General features: G+C 41.2%; 1 protein-coding gene and 1 long non-coding RNA gene across 3 annotated transcripts in view; one reads left to right on the plus strand and one right to left on the minus strand.

Annotated features, from left to right (window-relative positions):
- Window positions 1–13,785, plus strand: part of LOC134739588 (uncharacterized) — a 98,239-nt gene that overhangs the window by 70,265 nt on the left and 14,189 nt on the right. Inside the window, exon 3 of one of the 2 annotated variants that reach the window (XR_010126392.1) lies at window positions 11,905–12,347. The exons of the other annotated variant lie outside the window; for it this stretch is intronic. This is a non-coding gene — a long non-coding RNA (uncharacterized LOC134739588). The remainder of the gene's footprint in view (window positions 1–11,904; window positions 12,348–13,785) is intronic. 2 annotated transcript variants of the gene reach the window in all.
- Window positions 1–13,785, minus strand: part of ZNF366 (zinc finger protein 366) — a 67,217-nt gene that overhangs the window by 23,188 nt on the left and 30,244 nt on the right. The window lies entirely within an intron of this gene.

A 13,785-nucleotide genomic window follows, 5' to 3' on the forward strand; every position in this document is an offset into this window, starting at 1 on the left:
GCAATATGGGGTGAGGGTCCCAGGGCTGAGAGGGCCAATAGTTTTCAGTGATTTTCTATGACCCTTGGCGAGTCAGATACAGCTTTTACAATGATCCAGCTGTTCTTAAATTCTTAAATAGCATGTGTGCCTTTTTGGGAGGCTTGAGAGCTGCAGTACAATTAAAACAAAAATGAGCCTTTTTTTGTTTGGTTACCTAGTCTATATACAGACAATCCAATGAGGAAAAAATATGTGCCTTATTATATAACTATCTGGGCATTATTTAAAGCTGGACAGATAACTAAAAAATAATGCTTAATATTTGCTTTGTGTTTATGTGAGTGGAAAGATAGCCCTGGCTTGTCTTTCTTACTGTGGGTTTGGGGCTTAGTAATTACGAGCAAGCTCCTGTATGTTCAGCAAATGGGAGGCCCAGCCTGTGTCTTAGCTTTGCTTCCTCCTAAAATTCTTATTGCAATGCTAGATCTTCTTCTACTGCTGCCTCAAGGGCCAGGCAATTGTAGGAAGTGACAAGGGCAGTGGGAGAATGAAATGTCTAGCTTTATGAGACCCGGCGGGGTGTGGGTGGGTGAAATGAGAGTCGTGCTGCTGCTATCAGAAAGGACCAGCAGGAGGATGGGGAAACAGAGGTTATTTGATGGTTTTTCTTGTTTACTAAATCATCTCTTAGCTTGCAATCCAGCAGGTCCTGATCTCTAGATTCACATAGAGTTATAGAGGGTGTGGCCCTGGCCCAAGAATTTGTTGCATCTATAAAAATAATTGACTTTCAACAAGATTAAACGTGTCCTGCTGAATTGGAGGGGAAAATGGCAGATCCTTTCCCTATTATTTCATTTGGAACACAGTTGGTTTTATAACCCCTTGAGAGATAAATTTCTTTTAGTAGAAAGGCTGCTCAGATTGGAAAAGTCTCTTCCAGACTACAAGTACCTATGGCAAACCACTGCAGAGCCCATCGAGAAGCAAATTGGTTCTCTTTTTAAAATTTTCCTCTGATTAAAAGAGGCAATAATTCCTGGTACATGCTAGAGAGCTTGGGTTAAGAATTAGTGAAAAAGAAACATGTCAGAACCTGGGCCAAAACGTACTGAGTTTCCTGTGTATTTTATTATTAAGAAGTTACTTCTTCTTAAGTACATGGCTAATGCCATGTTGTATCTTTATACAACGTGCTGTAGCTTATACTGGAAAGCTACTGACTTGGAATGGAATGTTATCACTAATTTTGAAATGGAAGTTATTTCAGTCTATGCACATTATTATTGCCTTTGTTTAATATTTTTGTATTTAGTTATGTCATAATCAACTAATTGCTTCCTTTTAATACATTAGGAGTTGTAATATACTCCTAATATAATGTTAATCTCAAAAGCATATTTATTTTCAGCATTTGAATTTTTGTCACCATTGTCCTAGTAAAGCAAAAAAAAAAAATGTTGAACAGAGATGATGTGGCTATTTCTTTAAACATAAATGGCACAATTATGTCCCCAAGTGCAGAGACTTTAGGTGCATACATTTTAATTTTTTACGTATTTTAATGTCATAATATTAATTTCCCCCAGTTTCTGTGTGTATATATAATGATTCTCCCACCCTTAAAATAGTAGTCTGTGCACACCAGAATAAAATCAGAAACCCAGAAAGTTTTTTAAAAAGTAGGATCTCGGCCGGGCGCAATGGCTCATGCCTGTAATCCCAGCACTTTGGGAGGCTGAGGAAGGTGGATCACGAGGTCAGGAGTTTGAGACCAGCCTGGCCAAGATGGTGAAACCTGTCTTTATTAAAAATTCAAAAATTATCCAGGTGTAGTGGTGGGTGCCTGTAATCCCAGCTACTTGGGAGGCTGAGGCAGGACGATTGCTTGAACCCAGGAGTCGGAGTTTGCAGTGAGCCGAGATTGCACCACTGCACTCTAGTCTGGGTGACAGAGCAAGACTCTGTCAAAAAAAAAAAAAAAAGAAAAGAAAAAAGTAGGATCTATCCAGGGAAATTTTTACAGACATTTAAAACAGCAGTCCCTTTCTGAATACAGATGTTTTTCTGCATAAAGACCTTAAGGATCATCACCGGTCCCTACAGAGGTCAAGGAGAACTAGATCTGATTTCCCCTTGGCCTGCTTGAAAGAGAGATCAGCTGTGGCTGCTTGTAGCTATTAATATCCCTGCCTTTGAGCACCAGCACCAGGTGATAAGGAGAAGCCCGAGATGGTGAAACAACAACAACAACAAAATCTAGCAAACAAACCATCCTGGGGAAGGGGAGTGTTGAAGGGAAAAGCAGGGGAAGGATGTCTCCCTGAGGAGGTAATTTATCTTGAAATCAGTCAAGTTAAAATTCTGGGTGTCCTTAGCAAAAATATTAATAGATTCATAGAAAACCTCAATGTGTACCACCCACATGCTCCCCTCTATTTCTTAAAGTAGATCCACAGGCACCCATAAAACTGACAGGATTCTTATGCAGGAGGCAGGAGAGGCTTGGGGATGGCAATCTGGTTAGGAGACCCAAAACATGAGGAGGTGGGGCAAGCCCTCCTCTGAGTCATTGATCCATGGCTGCCTCCAGAGGCCCTGGAGAAAACCAGCAGGCTGTAAGACAGTTCCCTGCCAGGAAGAGTTGAAACAACATGCAAAAAGAAAGAAGAACTGAAAATGTAAAAGCCACTGCGTATGGGATAATGGAAAGAGCGTTGGTTTGGAGCCTGAAGGTCTAGGTTTGAATGTTGGCTTTGTGCTAGTGGCTGTGGGAGACTGAGTAAGTTACTTTTGAGGTTTGATTTTCTCATTCATGAAATGGGAGTTAGGATATCCCCACAGGGTTGTTGGAAATTTAGAATGTGTATGAGAAAGTATGTTAAACACTAGACAGTATGCTGCCCTTAAGGAGTGAGAAAGAGTGGACAGGAGAGGGGGACTGGGTTGTTCTCAGTGGTTTGATGCTGTCTGACATCATGTCTGTTTTCTAAGCTGAAGCTCTTGATCATGACTGATGGCATCTGGGCCTCTGCCTTGCAAGTTAACCAAGACTTTACCCATTTATCCTGAGTTGGTCTTGTCACAGCAGTGAAGGTGAACCACGCTCAAAAAGGCTATGGATAAGGCTAGGGTGAGTTTATTCATACCATGTGGCGACAAACCATGTAGTTAAAGAATACCTCCCTATCCCTTCTCTATGGCTGTTTTTGCTATTACGGAGATGTTTTCAAGCTTATATTAATAACAGTCTGCTTTGATGAATGGGGAGTTGAAGCAAATGCTGATCTCGTGAGCTATTTCAGCCAGTGTGTGAGAAACTGAAACATTGCCCCGAATCTAACATCAGAGGTCACCTTCCTAGGGACAGGAGGACCTGTTTGTCAAACCCAAAGTCTCAGACACTAGAATAGTGCTGGGTCAGCATTAGCAAACCAGCTCTTACAATTCTTGCTAAACTGTGAAGACAGGGACTGGATCTGTTTTATTCACTGCTGCATTTTCAATTCCCGGGATGGTGCCTGGCTCAAAGTGGATGCCCAATCAACTGCTTTGGGGTGAGAGAAGAAATGGGTGGTTCTTGTTTTTAAAGTCTCCCCATGAAGTTTTAAAAGGTATAATTTTATCTTGCATTATTTAGACAGTGGATGACTTTCGGTACTTCCCTAATGAAATCATCAGCACATCTATAAGTTATTAGGTAGTTATTATGAAAAGAACTTGATAACACACGATTTGTGTGAGTTGTTGCTTACCCTCCTCATCCAGGGGCACTATTCTCTGAACTAACTCTCAGATTCAGGGTAAGCCCTAAATCCTGGCTACACTAATGCTGGAGAGCCATTATCAAAGTGCCACCAAGTTCTGCAACCCAGCCAGAAAACAGATTCCTGAAAAGGCCGAAGGGCACTCATGGGTAGAAAGAAAGACTCCTGGACTGAGAAAGGGAAATGTAAACCAAGAATGGGTGGTCACTCTGCACTCTTCCACCTAAAAAAATGTTTGGGAAATTAGTTGCAGCCCATTCTTTGTACTAATAAGAGGGAGAAGACTTTAGAATAATCACACATTTTCATTGTTACGGTCAGATATTGTTCTAAGGTCCCTGGCTTTCTACAATGCATCACCCAAACCCAATAGGCTATAAATCAAAAAACAAATAGTTTGAAAAGGAAAATATTGGGTTCATCTATGTTAAAGGAATCTGGGACTCAGATAGCTTCCTTAACTGCTATTATCCATAAGAGTTGGTTATAGAAATAGGGAAATCGGGAATGAATGAATTTTAAAACCAAAACCAAAACCTCCTCTTTGACCCATAAGGACCAATGAGACAAATCCAAGGCCTGACCAAGATAAAACCACATTTAGTTTTGGGGGAAATATGCTGCTAATAATGGTCTTTAATTGGGAATTCACCTACTGCCCCAAAATATAAATATTCCCCAAACGAAATTACTGGTATTTTGTGGTTCGCATTCAAATCAAAGGTCATTCCAGTAAATATTCTTGAAAGAGTCACAGTGAGCCAGCATGCCAGGGGCAAATCTCTCTATCTCTCCTCCACCACACTGACTTCTGTTGGTCCTGAAATTCACAAAAGAATATTCACTCTTCCATGAAAGAGAGAAAATGAACTCTTTATTCCTTGAAGCTTTCTCATTTTCATTGGAAAATGTTACATTTTACTCTTGGAGGCCCTGACTTCCCTTGTAATATGAGAGTGGCAGTTTACTTATGTGATGTACCCCAGAGCTCTGTTCTCAACAGAGGTGGAAGCAGGGAAAAGGTGAGAGTCAGGGAAAATGCTGAGAATAAACAGCAGTGTGAAGAGAAGCAAAGGGTAGTGGGTGGGGAGGACCACAGGAAGGCAGAGGAGGATAGACATGAACTGGCGGTTATCTTCTCTGTTCATACAAAGGATCTCCTAATGAGGCTCCTCTGAAGAGAGATTTTTAAGTCTTAAAATGAAATGTTCTAACGTTTCAACATAATTGTCTTAATATATATGAACTTGTACTGCTGAGTTCTTCATTTGTAGATATTTGGCAAGTAATGATTCAGTCTGGCATTCCTGCGATTGGCAGGAATAGAACGGTCTCAAAAGATAGCTGGCAAATGGAGCAATATGTGGTCAAAAAAGTGAATGTTCTGCCTCGTCACTCTCTGGGTCAGTGGTAGAACCAAAAAGAGGTAACCCGATACTGGGCCAGGCCCCAGGACCCTTCCAGATGCCCTTCTGGCCCCCATTTAATTTATAAACCCCAATTCCTCCCATTTTGTTATAAAAATAATCTGTCAGCCCATGATGTGGGCCCAGTCCTCTAGGTGGCCAGAAAATATGATTTGGTGATGAGACTTGTTCACATGTGAAATAACCAATTGAACTCAAAAAATCAATTTTTGAGGTTCCTAAATACAACCAAGACATAATATAAAGTCAAGTTTAGTTGTGTATTGTTTAAATTGTCCATAATGAACATGCATATTTACCATTTGTGTATCTTAAATGTATATATTGATAAGAAGCCCTTAGGAAAAAAATGATCAACAACAGATTCAGCTACTAAGTTGCATAGGTTAAAATGGATGTGGGTTTCATTTAGGAAAGAGAAGTTTTTCTTTTAAGTGCTGAATACCTAGGCCTAGTTTCTGGAAAGCAGGAGTGAATATAATTATTTGAGCTTGGAACAGCTGCTAGTGTGTTGGGGTTATCTCTGTCCTCGTGACCCATTTAAAGGAAGGAAATGAATTGGAGATATGACTTAGCAGTTCTCTTCCCCAACCCTCAGAGCTAGTATATCTCTTATAGATGGTGCTCTAACTAGAATGTTAGAATTTTTCTCCAACTTTCTTTGGAGGGAATGTCTTTAGAATATATGTTGTTTGTTCATGTTCATAGATCAAATAAATTTGATAAACTTACTCTTAGCTACACAAAAAATACATATGCGTGTTAGAAACCTTCATTTTGTCTACCTCTGGCAATGACAGCATATTCAGTCTGGTGGGCTCCAGAATTCAGTCTGGTAGATAGTACCAGAAAATATGATGATCTGCAAGCAAAAGTGCTGAGAATCAATGCATAATTGATGAGGTTAGCCATCTGTGGAAGGGGCCTATTTTAAAAGTATAATGCAAGGAAATATTAGCTGGGGAGAGGTTGACAGAAATATTTTGTATTTTGCTTGTGGTGGTAATTACACAACTCTGTAATTTGTCAAAATTTAAAGAACCGAAGGAATTAATTTTACTGAATTTAAATTAAAAATAAGTTAAAAAATATAAAAGAAATATACAAAAAATGCTATTCTGCCCATCGTTATTAAAAGTGTATATGAGAATATTTAGAAAACATCGAGCAATAGTCAAGGTGACCAGACCCCACCCAATAATCAATTCATATTTGTGGAATGTGTCCAATGATATTCATATGATATATACAGAGGGGAACGGGGTTATGAGAATTTGATGATCTTAATTCCTGCTCTTTCCAAAGGGGAGACTTTAAATATCATAGATACCAGCATTTTTGTGTGTGTATAGTCTATTCAGCAAGAATATTGTGGGGGCAGGGATGATGCATTAAGTTATCCTTCAAGGTAGTCTTTTGCCTTGATTGCATGTTCAGTAAACAATCTTCTATAATTGCCCTAACATTCCTTGAAATGCAAAATCATCTGGAGCCTGGCACAGTGGCTCACACCTGTAATCCCAGCAACTAGGGAGGCTGAGGCCAGAGGATTGCTTGAAGCCAGGAGTTTGAGATCACTGTCTCTGCAAACAACAACAACAATAACAACAACAAAAAACTTAGCCAGGTATGGTGGTATGGGCCTGCCTTCCCAGCCACTCAGGAGGCTGAGGTGGGAAGATTGCTTGAGCCCGGGATTTCAAGGCTGCAGGGAGCCATGATCATGCCACTCCATTCTAACCTGGGAAACACAGCAAGACCCCGACTTAAAAAATAAATAATAATAATAATAAAGTAGTCTGCTATCAGTGGACAAGATCATTCTGGCCATTAGAAAATATACTTCTACCTCTTGTAAATCAAAAGATTGGTATTGATAGGTCACTCTTGGGCATCATTTCCCCTAAGCTTGATGAACTGAGTTCTCTGACAACATGGAAGTTGTTTATTATAATAATCTCCACACTTGCAGGCCAAATCCTAAGTTGCCATGGCCCCACCAGATGCTGCTCTCCCATGCAGCCTACCTGAGCAGCCAACTGCCTTCTTTCTTTGACATTTCATTGGCTGTATCCGCCATATTGCTGCAAGATTCTGCAGAGCAGGAGGAGGAGAGAACCTTCCCTAGTGGAGTCTTTATGGAGACTTCTAGGTGAAACCTTCTTTTCCACAAGAGCCAGAAGCAAACCCCTCGCTTCTCTGAAGCCTATCACAATTGTTGGATGTTCCACTCATTGGCAGCGTCCTGTGCTGCCAGTCACCTTTCTGTGTGGGTGGATGTCCTATATTTCTAACATAATTTGGTTAGAAAGTCAGAAACTTGCCTGGTGCCTCATATATGGTTCAAATCCAATCATTACTTGGAAATTTACTTGACAAATAATCATGTCCTAGGTTTCTCTTGCTCCCTGATCCCAAGCAAAATGTTTCCATTTCCGGAAGACAGGACTAACTGGTTGACTTGTACTGTCCCAGTTTATCCCAAGCCAACCTCACGTAAATTAACTGCCAAGAACATCTCCCATGAGGAAGATGCTTTAGCCATGGCATAGCAGGGACTGGGGTAGTGCTCCTAAGAATGGATGGCCCCTGCTTCATCCTGGCTCAGGCTCCCTGGCCAATGAGTGGCATGTTCATTTGATATGAAAGATAGAATGTCCTGTTTCACTGAAATAACATAAAGGAATGTGGGAAGGTTCTGAAAATACCCAAGGTGACAGTGGGCAAATGCCAATGAGTCTCTGAGTGAGTATGCAACCACAGAATAAAACACGCCCACATTCCTGCAAACACAGTGTGTCCTGGGGGAGCAGGCCACCATGATTTCCCTCACTGACGCAATAGCTGCAGATTCCCCACGACTCTCCATGCAAATGCTCATTCGCTTTGTGGAAAAGGCCATCCTCATGGGCAGATGGGTCTGTGACCCCACTGTTCACTGTTTCTTTTTATTTTATGTAGATAGATTTCTTGCTATATTTCTGCCTTCTGATGAATGATCACTCTGCATCTGGATACGTTTTCTCCCCACTTTACATTTTTATTGTTCCAAGTCTTCTCATTCATCTGCTTCATATTGATTTTTTTCTATTGATTCTGCTCGCTAAAATCATTCTTATAAAATATACATACTTATAAAATACATGCACTTATCTCCTTGTGTACATGTGCAGATAGCCTACCTCTAGAAGGAAATAGAAGAATCTGGTATTATCTGCTGTCTCTGGGGAAAAGGACTGTATGGCTGGAGGAGGAAGGCTTGGGAGTGAAGCAGCTGAGTTACCAATTTATGGAGGGGCCATTCTCATCATAGTCTATAGGTGGGTGCCTCTGCAGCTGTTCAGTGCCTGGGTGGAAAGGAAACTTTTAATGGTATACTTTTGTAACTTATACTTCTATACACTGTAGATGACTTAGCTATTCAAACACTTGCATTAAAAATGTAAAAATTCATATTGGCTTTCAAACAGCAAACACTCAGACAAAATTAGACTTGGGATTCCCTTCCTTTTGAGCTCTGAAAAATTCCCTTGAGGCATTTTAATAGACTCCTTGATTTTTCTGCCCAAGGTCTTAAAAAAAAATTTTTTTTTAAGAGATGGGGTCTCACTTTGTTGCCCAGGCTGGTCTTCAAGTGATCCTCCAGCCTCAGCCTCTGCCTAAGGTCTTTGGATGCTCCTGTCAGGCTTCACCCTGGCTTTTACTTTGGGCATACAGCTTTATGACCTAGGCTTGTATCATCAGGAAAATAAATACAAACCACAGTAAAAACTCAGACTGTGAGGAACTGCCCTGCAGGTATTCACTCAGAAAACTGCTTCAAGTGTCTCTTCTGTGTCTGCACTATGCTGGGTGCCAGGAGGACAGTGTCTCATAAACCAAAAACTAGGTTCAAGGAACTCATCATCTAGTGGAAGAATCTGACAACCAGATGTCGTGCAAAACATTTTAGGAGCTACTAGAAGAATATTGAACTGGTTGGTTGATTTACTGAACATGAGAGAACAAAAAGCAGAACTACATTTCCTTGACTAACATCAGAAACTATTTTCTTTCAAAATTTTCTTTTTTCTTGTTTTTTTATTTAATCATTAAAATGTCAGTTACAACAACATGAAAAGGATGAAGGACTATCTTTGGATGTGAAAGATGGGAGAAAAAATTTCCCCTTTCCCAACCAGTGCCACAGGCCTCCCTACCAGTGGATTCTGTAGAACAGAGGAAGAATTTGGGGACTTGCAAAATTAGGCTGACCTTCAATTAACTGCATTAAGAAAGCCAGTAAGTATAAGTCCAAAAGTGAACTGCAGTTAACCTTGAAATAAAGAAGAATCAGTAAGAAAGATTCACAGTAATTACAGAATTACACACTGCAAATATGCTTAATCCAGTTTCTCCATTCCAGCCCTCCGAGTTTCTCCCTGGCTTCTTCCCCAGTGCTGAGAGGGCACTCTGGCGTGTCAAGGGTGAGCCCTTTAGATTTTGGCAATGTAAAGTCCTTCCCCAGGGCCCTAATGTACTTGAGTTGCTTAAAAGCTGCTATCAGGGTAAATGAAAAGTCCAATCCTATTTGTACCACTGTAGAACCACACAATATCAAAGTGCAAAGCATGCCCCAGCCCTCAGACAGAATCAGTCTCCCTTCCTCTCAGCTCCCACAGGCTGTGCCCACACCCTCAAGGGAGCTTCCTCATGGGGTATTACATAATCTAACCTCCCACAACACTGGGATCTCCTTGAAGCCAGGGACCATTTCCTAAACCTTTCTGCATCGTCACTATCTTATACAATGACTGGTACTTAACATTTGTAAGTGATGGATTTTCAAATTGCTGTAATTTGCTAGTCTCAAGAGGATTTTGTTCTGTTCTTTTAAGATAAATAGTAGATAAAACTGCCTGGAATGTAGATATGAGGCTGGAGGAGGAGCAGCCATATTGGAACCATGAAGCAACAATGCTTCCTACCATGTATGGTCAAGAGCTAGAGGGAGATTGTCAGTGTGGAGCTCCTGTACCCACTTGGTGCTGGTCTTCTTGTTATTTGAGAAAATGAATCCTTTACTTGGTAAAGCAAATGTATTCATAGTTCTATGGCTTGCTGCTAAACACAATCCTTGTCTGATATATAGAGCAAATCAAATGTCAATTCCTCTATCTGACTGTCAAAGTTCTCCATAATCAAGTCCAACTCTGTTCCCCTTCTCTCTAAAATCCTGTCAAGTGCAGTCAGATCAGACTTTCACAATTATCTACAAGGGGCATAATAATTCCTTCCTCGTTGCCTTTGTTTAGACTGATTGGCCATCCAGGAATGTTCTTTTCATTGACCCATTCCATTCTTCCAGGCTGAACTTAAGTTCAGCTTCTTCGCAGAAACCTTTGCTCCCTACTCAGTTATCTGTCTCTTGTTTCAAATCCTATGACATTAAACCCACTGATCCCTGGGTTAAACGTATGTTTTTCCCCCTATATTGCACTCTGATTATTTTGTGTTTAGGTTTAGTGCTTAACCAGTGCTTAAGCTCCCTGCAGCCTAGGATTTATACTCTCTTCTGTCATTGCACCTTGAACTGTACTGATCACCATGAAGATACTCAGTAGATAGCCCTTGCTTGGTTGTGATCCTCTTACTATGCATTGCTATACCTGCCTTTGAAAAGAGGTTTTTCTGTGGCTTGAAGAGCACATGTGAATTTAGGTTGTATTTCCATCTGGCAAATTAATATTGCCATTGGTTGCCAGTTCAGAATCACAATGAATTAATTTGCCATGTGGAGAAATTTGCAGCAGCAAACATTATCATTATGGCTTATTTATTGCTGTGAGCACTATGTTGAATTTGCGTATTGTTTAAAGAGCATTTGTTGGTACTGGAGACGAACCTTTAAACCCTTAAATCTATGTCTTTGGCCTCAAGAAGATGAGATCAGGAGTTTCTGACACTGTCTCAGAAGCACCACAAAGGACAATTAAAAGGCTCAGAGCTCTCAGGCTCCTGCACTGAGCTGGGGCAGCTAAGCCATCCTGAAAGTCTCCTTGGAGGGCTGTGGTTCTCCACTGCACACAAAGGAGAAAGGACAGGAGAGGGGGGAAAGTGCCACTGTTGATTAAATCTGTGAGGGTTTAAGTATTCTTCAACTAAATTGAAATAATCACAGGACTTATATCTTGGACAGGTTTGTATCTCTCTTTTGGGACTTAAACTGTGAAAATAAAAAAGGACATCAGAGTAAGGGAGGGAAAGTCCAAATTCAGAAAGGAAGGTTATTGTAATTTTTCAGTTTTCTATGTTAATTTTTTAAATAAGATTTCATCACATTCATAACCTTGCTTTCTTTTTCTTTGTCTCAAATGTACACCCATGTGCGCGCACACACACACACACACACACACACACAGACACACATACAAGCCATGTAAAGTAATCCAAGTTGCTAATTCTTTGTGTGTGCATTACATTAACAAAATAGGGGGTTCCCTTCAAAGGTATATTTCCCTTAGTAAGCTTACTGGCATTTCCTTCTCTGTATGGAATCCTCCACATCTTTAACCACAGAATCCACTTACTATTTGGAATTCTAAGTCTACCTTATTGAATAATAATTCCTAATTTAGGAATTACAATGACTCTTTATTTGGCATTTTAATCTCAATTTTTAAAAGTTTAATTAGAAAGAAAGGAGGAGTAGCATAAAAGAATTGTTTCTCTTGAATTTTTCTGTCCAGGGTACAGATCTTGGGACAAACACCCACAGAAGCCTTTATAAAAGTCTGCGAGGCGCTTTGGGAGCTTCTTTGAGGAGGCTCAATGTTGCTTACTGAGAACTCCACCCTGGATTCTTGAGAAGAAAGGCCAGAGTTACCATCTTTGCTCTGACATACAAGAGCTTATGAGCAGCAATCCTGAAGCCTGCAGCCTGAAGACCTTCCTGTAGGGCTCAGGGACCCAAGAGTGAGCAGAAAGCTGCCTTCACAGACTGGTCTCTGATGTATTTACTGCCCAACACAAGCAAGGCCCATGGTGGGTGGGAGAGAAGGGGGTCTTCTGCAAAGATGTGTAAGATGAAATGCCTTCTCTTAGAGGCTTGCTACCTCATTGGAGGAAACTCACTAAAGATCATAGGACCATAGATTGTCTAAGCTGGAAGGAACCTAAAAGGACTACAGAGGTAAGCCACACTAAATTCTCTTAAACTTTCAGAGGCTTGGTTTCCACATTTATGAAACTCAGCTGGTAATGCCTACCTTAGCAATTCATTCAATGAGACCATTATCTTGCAGAGGGCCTGTACAGAATAAGTGAGTTTTGATCTGCTTTTAGTACTATCAACATACAAGTCAGAAAACTGTATTCAATAGATGATACTGATAACAGGATATCATGTTGGAGTGAGGTAGTCAAAGGAGTTCTGCTATTGATTTAATAGTAGGTAAAAGACAAAAAGGACTGGAGCATTCTGGAACCAAATCACTGAGGGTAAGGCATGCTCTCTAAGGTGGCTTCCAGCAACAGTGGTTGATTTGGGCTGATCTGCCCAATCAGAGGCTCTCATTGTCCATCAGCCTGTAAAATCCAGCCTCGGGGAACACGGTGACACCATGCCGTTATGCACAAGGAGCAGGATCTGTCTGACTGCAGCCCTGTTGTAGCACTGAGCTCACCATGTGTAAAGAAGCAAAGTATGACCCCATAACAATGATGCCCTGACCACTCTAAAGTTACAAATCTCTGCATCCCTGGCTCTCTCTTTCACAGCCTCAAGTTTTATTTTCCTGGTAGCACCATAAAAAAATATCTTGGCCATTCATATGTTTATCATCTGACTTGCCCCACTAGATCCTAAGTTTCTTGAGACCAGGTACCTAGCCTGTGTTCACTGTTGTATGCCTCTCGAAGAATGGCTGGCACATGGTAGGTCAGCAAACGAGAATCACTTGAGAAGTTTTAAACATACAATGCCCCCCTCCCTTAAAAAATGCAAACCTAGGCTCTTTCCTAGACCAAAATCACCTCAGGATCTCTTGGGTGGGAGTCAAGCATCGATGTTTTTTAAGAGCTCTGTATTGTAGGTGATTCTCATGGCCATCCTAGGCTGAAAAGCACTGTAGGGAGTACTCAGTGAATCTCTGTTCAATGTAAATGGAAGTCTCTACAATAAGGGAAGTGTGAATGGGCATGGTGAGTGGGTGAGCATGGCAGAAGAGACATTCTGCTGGAAAAAGCCCTATGACTTGCAGTCATCCCTCCCTTTCCACCACCCACCCAGGATACTAATGATGGGGTGTTGGAGGTGTGGAGAAAATTTTTCTGTATGTCAAGATTGAGTTGATGAGGCACAGCCATGGCAATGGCCATCTGGGGTCCAGGTAATCACAAAGGAAAGGTCCTGAACAGGTTATGCTCTCCCCTGGCGGTAGTGGGGAGTGCTCACAGGTGCACCATTTGTATGCATGTGAGTCCTGAGCAGAAGACTTCTCTCCATCCCACATCAAGACCCTGCCCAGCCACTTGGTGAGAAGCTGGGTTGGAGATATGGCTACCCCCATAGAGATGGCTCTTCTAACCCACAAAGCTTAACAATGAGGAAGAGGGCAGGATGCTTTCTC

The sequence above is a fragment of the Pongo pygmaeus genome, chromosome 4 (assembly GCF_028885625.2).
Source record: "Pongo pygmaeus isolate AG05252 chromosome 4, NHGRI_mPonPyg2-v2.0_pri, whole genome shotgun sequence".
NCBI lineage: Eukaryota > Metazoa > Chordata > Mammalia > Primates > Hominidae > Pongo > Pongo pygmaeus.